We start from the raw sequence: 8713 nt of genomic DNA, 5'->3' as shown, positions 1-8713 counted from the left end.
TCAGAGAAAGCTGCCACCAGGAGGAGGAGATGCAGGATGCAGATGTAGCCGAGCTCACGGTGCTCAGGATGAGCTCTCTACGGACCAGGACATCCTGAGAGGACTGACACCGCCCAACACACCCACCCTGCTGGCATGGACACTTTGTAAATACCCTGAACAGACTTTACTTTTCACAGCTGTTGTCAATAAGTGATGTTTGAAGGTATTTCCCCTCTATACAACCTGGACACATGTATTATCAACGGACACATTACCACTGTTCCTCTCATACTGCAGTATTAGTTTTAATCTATATCTAAACGCATATTTTGATATTGTGGGAAATGTGCTTATTTTCTTTTTGAGTTAGATGAGACGACAGATGTTTGTCCATTTATAATACATCTACAGTCTTTGGCCAGTTGAGTAACTTATAGGGGGGCCCTACACAGCCCTAAGGTAACACATTGCTTGCCAGACAAAGCAACAATGTACTGTGTTATCGGGGGGTTATGTTACTCATGTTACGGACCATTACTTGTGTTGGAGGAGTTGAAAGCCAAACAGTGGAGAATCCGGGAAATAACTGTAAGATATAGTCGAGGACATAACCTCCCATAAAATTGTGAATGATGTCTTTCACCCTTCTTTCTGCTGGCTGCTGACTCCAGCCTTATATTTACCGGGCAAACAGAGAAGTATCGATCTTCTTATCTAACTCTCAGCAAAAAGTAAATACAGAATGTCAAACTATTCCTTTAAAGTGGTATTTCACTTTGGTGCATTTTGTGTGGTTACTGGACTTGAATTCACAGCCAGCAGATAAGAGAAATGCTTCTCTCTTACGTATCACTTTATACATTGACTAAAAGCCTCTCTTTTTTATTTTACTTTTCTTGTGCCTTTTAAATTATCTAAATCGACCCAAATGGAATCCACAAGGCATTTAATATGGATTAGTTGTATATGCGTCGGCCAAAGATTAAAATGTTAATTCAAGGTGACATTTCACTTCACTATGTGGTCAGACCCCGTCATGTGATATCCTACCAAACAGATCATTCAGATTAAACTGATCTTCCTGTCTGACAGCTAAAGATTTAAAAAACATGTACTTGATGATCTGTATCATAGCTGCAACCAGCCAATGTATGCATGTAGAACCAAATTGTGTACCACTATTTGCAATATGTTTTTTTATTGTTTTGTAATAAAAGAATTTATTTATTTAAGAAAAACAGTGGTGTCATAATATCAGTCAGTTTCCACAATACAAGTGCATTTCACAAATACTACTACACTGTGGAACAGAACAGAATATTATCTTTTATTCAAACCAATGCATGGTAACATTTTGAGTATCCTTTTAACTCGAAGCTTATATTGCTTGCCAGACACTCCATGCCTTACACAAATTAAACAAGCGCTATATACAAAAAAGAGCAACATTTCCAGTGTAACACGTGCTAGAAACAGCATGAAATCTACAGAGAAATACATCGACACCTTCCTGCCTTATGAAAGCCTTTCTCTGGACGAGACTGTGGTTTGATGGAGTTATTGGCAGATCTCAACCGCCTAGAGATGTGTATGTCTGCCTTAACCGACACATACAGCAGTACTGTAGCTCTGACTGGTATTTGTGTTATTGCCCAAGTGCAAGTTAAGCCAATTAAACGTGGAAATCGGGAGAGACCCTGCATGTTCATCCTGTGGAAGGGGCTTATTCAAGACTTCCTGTTTGGCCTTGAGGAAGTTGTTGTATTTATCCGTTCCCCTCCCCACACAGCAGGGCGTCATATTCATCACCAACAAATCGAGGCAGGGACTCTTTAAGTATTTTCCTAAACTACTTTCTTACATGAGCAATAAACTGCTGAGATGATGGTTAATGTTCTTGTCGAGAGACCTATTACCTGTGTGGCTTTCAGAGGTCATTTGGCAAATGTTCTTTTTTGTAACGTAGATTTCACTTTCGAAAGTCTCCAGAGGCAGTTCAACATTAAATTATTAAGGGACAGCTTTAGCGAGAATAGGACATTGAGATTTAAACACAATTGAAAATATACCAAAGTGGTTCCAGGTCCAAAATACAGAAATCACAATCAATGTGCAGCTATTGTTTGGCAAAGACGGCTAACAGCTTTCTCATAAAACCAGTTGGTCCTTTGATACATAAAGGCAAGGACATCTCCACATCTACACCCCGTAATGGTTAGGTAAAGATTAGCTAGCGTACTGTCCTTTACACTGATAATGACATTGACTTTAAACATGTTGTAACCCATCTGAATGCTTTGTGTAATGCTATAGTAAACATCTCCTCTTCATTACCAAGTAACAAGTGTTTCTCTTACATCAAGTTAAGATAAAGCTTTCGGTAATGGCAATGATAATGATATTGGAATGAAGGGTACATTAGGAATTGGACTGATTCGTTTATTCATCACAATTGTGTTTTCAGCAATATCAAAAGTCAAATGTAGGGTCTTTAATAGTGTACATGTAACCCCAGCCAAACGTTTAGGATAAATCCTGTAGTAGAAAATACCCATTCAAAATAACTTATTTTCAAAATGTTGTTTAACTTCCATTTGAAATTTTAAAAAATCATTCTCAACACAGAAAATCCTATTAAAATGAAAGAGATTCCTCATCAACACTGGAATGAATGTAACCCAATGTGGTATGAAGCAAGATTTAGCTATCAAAGCAAATATTGTGTAGGTAACAACATATTGAGGCTTGTTTAAATAAAAGATTCAAGCATAAGGAAAATCTTAAGTGTAATGTTGCAGAATATTGTAATGATTTAATACGAAAAGCCTGGTCGTGCTTAGAGACAGCAAACCAGAGCATTGTGAGTTAATTAAAAAAGATAAACTCATGAACAGTATCCACATAGTTTGAAAACATTTCTCCTAAAAGGTTAAAGTTTTTTTTTCAAAATAATGAAATGCCTAATGTTGTGACACGTTTGTTTTTTCAAAAGCACAGAGTTTCTAAACAATAATGGGAGCATTTTGGTGAAATCTAAAAATAAACAGCCCTCAACATTCAGCACGGGTTCTTCTTTGCTGATACAATAAAGTTCTATAAAGCACTGGTTTATAAATGTTTGTTGGCTTTTCTTTTCTTGAATTAGAACAAATTGGAAATCTTATTCTTTTGTTATGGTTACATAACAGTAAAAATGGCTAGGAAAACATTATTTGATTTGTTCAGATGTCATTATGTTTGCTACCTTAATTTTTTTTCAAAAAGAGCATCACATTTACAGAGTGGTAAAAAAAACAAGGGCAGTCTGTACGTCTCTATTTTCACATGTATCTATTCTCCGCAAAATGCGCACTATGTCTTTCCTGTGAATGTTCAGTCCCGTTTCACTTTAGATCTACACATTTTAGTGCACAAACACCTGATGAAAAACACAAAAGTGAACATCACGAGCAGCACCGCTCCAGCCAGGAACAAAATCACATCTACAGAGTGGTAGGAATACCAGGGCAGTCTGTAGGACTCTGTTCTCAGGTGAGCTGCACCTTTGTGTCTCATGACAAACTCTATCCAGAAGAGGGCGGTGTCCAGCGGCTTCATTGGCTGATCTCTGTGCAGCCTGGAGAGTCTCTGCATGTTCAACCTGTAGGAGGGCTCATTCAGGACTTCTTGGATGGCATCCTGAAATGTGTTGCTGTCCAATTCGGAAACATCCATAAACTTTGCAACGCCTTTCGCTCTCAGTCTGGAGAGGTTGTCGGCTTGGTCAAACACAATTGGAATGCCTACAATAGGAACGCCATGATATATGGCCTCATATATGCCATTGGTTCCTCCATGACTGACAAATAGTTTCATATTTGGATGTCCTAAAAGGTCATTCTGAGGCATCCAGTCTACTAGCAGAGTGTTGTTGCCCAGAGTCGCTGGTCTGTCACCTTTATGTCTCCAGATGACTTTCTGGGGTAATTTAGCAAACGCCGCAGCGATCTCATCAGCGAGGTCGTGGGGAAGCTCTCCAATCAAAGTCCCCAGAGACATGATGATGACCCCATGCTCTCCAGAACTCTGCACAAACTCCTCCAGGTGNTCAGGGAGAGGTTTTGCTGGTTTGCACTGGAACCCTCCCATATAGAAAATATTAGGCATGGTGGGACGAGGGAACTCAAACACAAAGTCCACTCTCATCAGCCAAATGTCTGCAGCTTGAAATAGAGAGAAGTAATCCACATCGGGGCCAAAGTAGCGGCTTGCCAATGCAGAATAATGCGGCCCAACTACCTGTTTGTACAAATGCATCCTCATGGTGTAAAAGACAATGTTTTTGACCCTCTCAAAGAAAGTCATTTTATCTGATAATTCTGACGGTGGAAGGGGAACGTATGAAAGCGGGGAGGGTGCGATTGCAAAATGGGCTTCACCATGAACAGTCCATCGAGCATTAAAGACTAGCGGTAATCTGAGATAGTGAGCCAGCATTACTCCTCCTCCGTTTGCAGGGTCAGTCAAAACCACATCGTACTTGGCGTCTTGAATGGACTTCATTAAGTCTTTATTTTCAAATAGGTGAATGACCATTTCACAGATTTTCTTGTGTAGTTCAAAGAACTTGTCTTTTAACTCCATGTCTAAGGCAAAACGTGTCCATGCAGATCCCTTGCTTCGTTTAATTCTAATAACTTCAGAGACAAATAGGCGGAAAAAATCTTCATTCGCACCACCGTCCATATCCACTGTGACAGTATTGTAATGTGGAGACGTATCACTGATGTACCAGCTGTCTGCAGGCCTGATGACAGTCACAGTGTGTCCTCTTGAGTGCAGCTCCTCAACAAGGACCCTCATGTTCACCCAGTGGCTGCCGTCATGCGGAAACACCAGGACTTTCCCACAATGGGCAGCAGGAATAATGACAGCCAAAAGAGAGATGACGGAAGCCAACGACAAAAACATCTTCAAATCTTCTCAAACAGTGCTCTCTGAAAGTAGTACAGAAAGAAAAGCAGAAGTGGTTACTCAAGTTGTCCAGGAAATGTGTGCACAAAGACAGATGATATACAAGGATGCTCACAATGGAGAGCTACAATGAGGTTCATGGTCTTTCTTTTGTGTCGGAAAAATTCCTTATGACAGCCCTCACGTGGATGTGGCACATGGAGCCTCTCTCAGGAAATTAGAGTGCTGTACGCTGCCAAGAGCCTCACGTGCATCTCCCTGAGCAGAACTGTGAACAGTCTGCATAAAGGAATGGATATGAATCGGCGTCCATCTAATTACACCATATCATCTCTGTGCAACACATCTCATGCACCTATTTTCCTTATGATGTCTATTCTTTTAACAATAGACTTGATTCAATAACATTAGCTAGAAAAACAATATTTCCCTTTCAGTACGGAACAACTGCTCCAACCCTCTATGTACAAAGGTTACTTACTCTGCTCGCATAAACTGCAAACAATCTTTAAATGTGAAGATCCTTTCAGGCACTCATGTAAACAAAGTCTGCTGACAGATAGGATCCAAACACACAGTTTGAGGACAAACCAGTGTGGCTATAAAACACGTCCTGCTTCATTCTGTCCCGCCCACATGATAGTTGCTGCACAGACTCTTGTCCCTTACCGGGAAACTTAGTCATCATGGTGCAATAATCCAGAGCTGTGGTGCAGTCAACAGGAAAATGTTACCGTGTTATTCATATTCATCTAATACATATGTTGTCTACTTCATACATTACATTACATGTTAGATGCGTTTATCCAAAGCGACTTGCATACTCAATGCTGTGGGCAATCCCCACAGGAGCAATTTGGAGTGCAGTGTCCCCGACATGCTGACTGCAGTGGGGTTTGAACCTGTGCCCCCCTGATCTGAACACAAACGCACTAGTCCACTGCGCCACATTCTCCCATACATGTACCTTTAACACAGGCAGTGCCCCATATTCGTTTAAGATGCAGTGGGATCTTAAATGTAACAACTCAGGATATCAATAAGATACAACAAAATTAAAAAATAATCTTTTTTTTCATGCTGAAATATGTGTGCACCTAAACAACATTTGATTTGATCTTTGCAGCCATACAGTATAATTTAAATGTTGTGCAAAAGCATGTATACAGACACCTCACTAGTGCAGTTGAATGCTAATAATTAGATGTAAAATGAGGAACTGTATCATCATAAACATGAATGCATTATACAGTATATCAAACTACTTTGGCACATTTCATTATTAAATACATCATCTGATTTGTGTAATCCTCAAATGTAAGGACAAGAAAGAGTAATCATTTTGAAGTTCATCTCTCAAAAGCCATGGAAAAAACTTAACACGTTTACCTTTCATTTGTTTTGAGCAAGAAGCGAAAGACAAATGTATAAAAAGCAAACTTACAATCAAACCTTTCGGGCTTTGCTCAACTGCTGCTTCATATTGTTGAGGCAGGACTGTGCATGCCTGTATTCAAACTAGTCAGACTGAGAAACACTTCCTGATTTTCTTTGCCTCACCCATAACAACAGTTCTGTTAAACCAAACCACATTAAGTGATCGTCTCTTAAAGGGATATTCACTCAAACTACAAGATATTGTTACCAAGCTGTTAAACTAATGAACATGAATAGAGCTCACGCTGAATACTCAGTTTAGGTTCAAAGGATAACACAAAACACTTTGACCTAACATGACTTCACCTTGAGTAATAAAAGCCATAGTATCCACATAGATCTGTGCACAGCCTTCAGGTAGAGACTCCACCCCTTGCGAAACATGATAAATCAAGGAAGTTAAACATAGTATAATGAAAAACAGGAAGGACAAAGTGTAGTACTTGCCCTTCAAAAAGGCACAGAGAGGCCATTACTGTGAGAGGGATTTGTGCTTCCAATAAATAACCAGTTTGAAGATAAACAAACACATTGTCAGGTTCTTCACAGCTCACCATTGTCACATCATTGATATTCTAATGTTACACAAAAGGTACTTACCCCGAAACAAAGGCAATGGCTCAGCATGGCAGGAGCACATTAGAAAAAGTGTTGTCACATGATACAAAGCAGAAACACCTGAAGCTGAATGAAATGTCCTTCTCTTCTCTTGAACTCAATCCCAGTAAAGATTAGAGAACAAAACACCTGCAGTTTATTTAAATCTAACTTAAAAACATGGTTAGTGGAAAGTCAGCTCTTTCAACACTGACACAATCTGCACTTTACAACGCTCTGTTTGTACATGTGCCTTGACCTGTTGCTATCTGTCTGCTTTGTGAATATGTATTTTATTTAGTTTTTATGTTTTTATGTTTTTATATATGCTTTTATCATAATATAAGCATCTCTGTTGAATGTTGTTTTACTGATTGTATTTACCTGTTATTTGAAGTGAATTTTTGTTTTTAGGATGACTTTTAACATCTGTCCAGGGACTACAGACGAAAAATAGCCTGTTGGCTAACTCTGGCGCATTTACAGAAATGTCAATCAATGTGCACTTCCCCTATCAAATAAATATATATATATTGTTCATCTACATCAGTAGTGTCCAAATACAGATGCTCCGCCTGGTGGTTGGAAGTTTAATAAGGTCCCACAACACAGAGCCAGCATGAGGAAATTAATTACTCTAAATACACATGTTATTTTCTCCAGGATAAATCAGACCCGAACAATCAAATCCTGTGAATCTCTTTTACTGGCATGTTAATGTTTATAGCTACATATAGTTACTCCTGCAAAAAGACCTTTGACAGAGGTTAGATCATAAATAACCTGACTTTGATCAGTGAAATGTATCTCATTTGACATTCATTTCAAGTATTTTATTCATAGTGTTAGTTCTGAAAAAGTTCTCAACTTCTAATAAGTTATACAATGACTTCATGAAATATGATCAAACTAATTAAAATAACACAACATAATGTCAAAGGTTCCACAAATGGGTTGACAAACAAATCTTATATTAGTCTATAATACTAATCCCAAAATCAACTTACGATACATTATTCTTAATCAATGTGGGCAGTGTGTATCCCTTGAATGCTTACTCACGTTTCACTTTAGATCTACACATTTTAGTGCACAAACACCTGATGAAAAACACAAAAGTGAACATCACGAGCAGCACCGCTCCAGCCAGGAACAAAATCACATCTACAGAGTGGTAGGAATACCAGGGCAGTCTGTAGGACTCTGTTCTCAGGTGAGCTGCACCTTTGTGTCTCATGACAAACTCTATCCAGAAGAGGGCGGTGTCCAGCGGCTTCATTGGCTGATCTCTGTGCAGCCTGGAGAGTCTCTGCATGTTCAACCTGTAGGAGGGCTCATTCAGGACTTCCTGGATACCTTGATAGAAGATGTCTCCAGTCATGCTAAAAATATCAACAATCTTCCCGGCTCCTCTTACTTCTATTCTATGTAGATTATCCGGCTGATCAAAAATCAATGGAAGTCCTACGATAGGAACTCCGTGATACAAAGCCTCTTGGACTCCATTTGTTCCTCCGTGAGCCACGAATAGTTTTGTCTTGGGATGTCCTAAAAGGTCATTCTGAGGCATCCAGTCTACTAGCAGAGTGTTGTTGCCCAGACTCGCTGGTCTGCCACCTATATATCTCCAGATGACTTTCTGGGGTAATTTAGCAAACGCTGCAGCGATCTCGTCAGCGAGGTCGTGGGGAAGCTCTCCAATCAAAGTCCCCAGAGACATGATGATGACCCCATGCTCTCCAGA

General features: G+C 39.6%; 1 pseudogene; it reads right to left on the bottom strand.

Annotated features, from left to right (window-relative positions):
* Window positions 1-1288: 1288 nt before the first annotated feature.
* On the bottom strand, window positions 1289-6454 carry LOC104958152 (UDP-glucuronosyltransferase 2A2 pseudogene; annotated as a pseudogene).
* Between the last annotated feature and the right edge of the window lie 2259 nt (window positions 6455-8713).

Source organism: Notothenia coriiceps, unplaced genomic scaffold (assembly GCF_000735185.1).
Source record: "Notothenia coriiceps isolate Sejong01 unplaced genomic scaffold, NC01 NC01_scaffold00028422, whole genome shotgun sequence".
Lineage (NCBI taxonomy): Eukaryota > Metazoa > Chordata > Actinopteri > Perciformes > Nototheniidae > Notothenia > Notothenia coriiceps.
The sequence above is the reverse complement of the archived record's forward strand: the minus strand, read 5'-3'. Positions and strand labels throughout refer to the sequence as shown.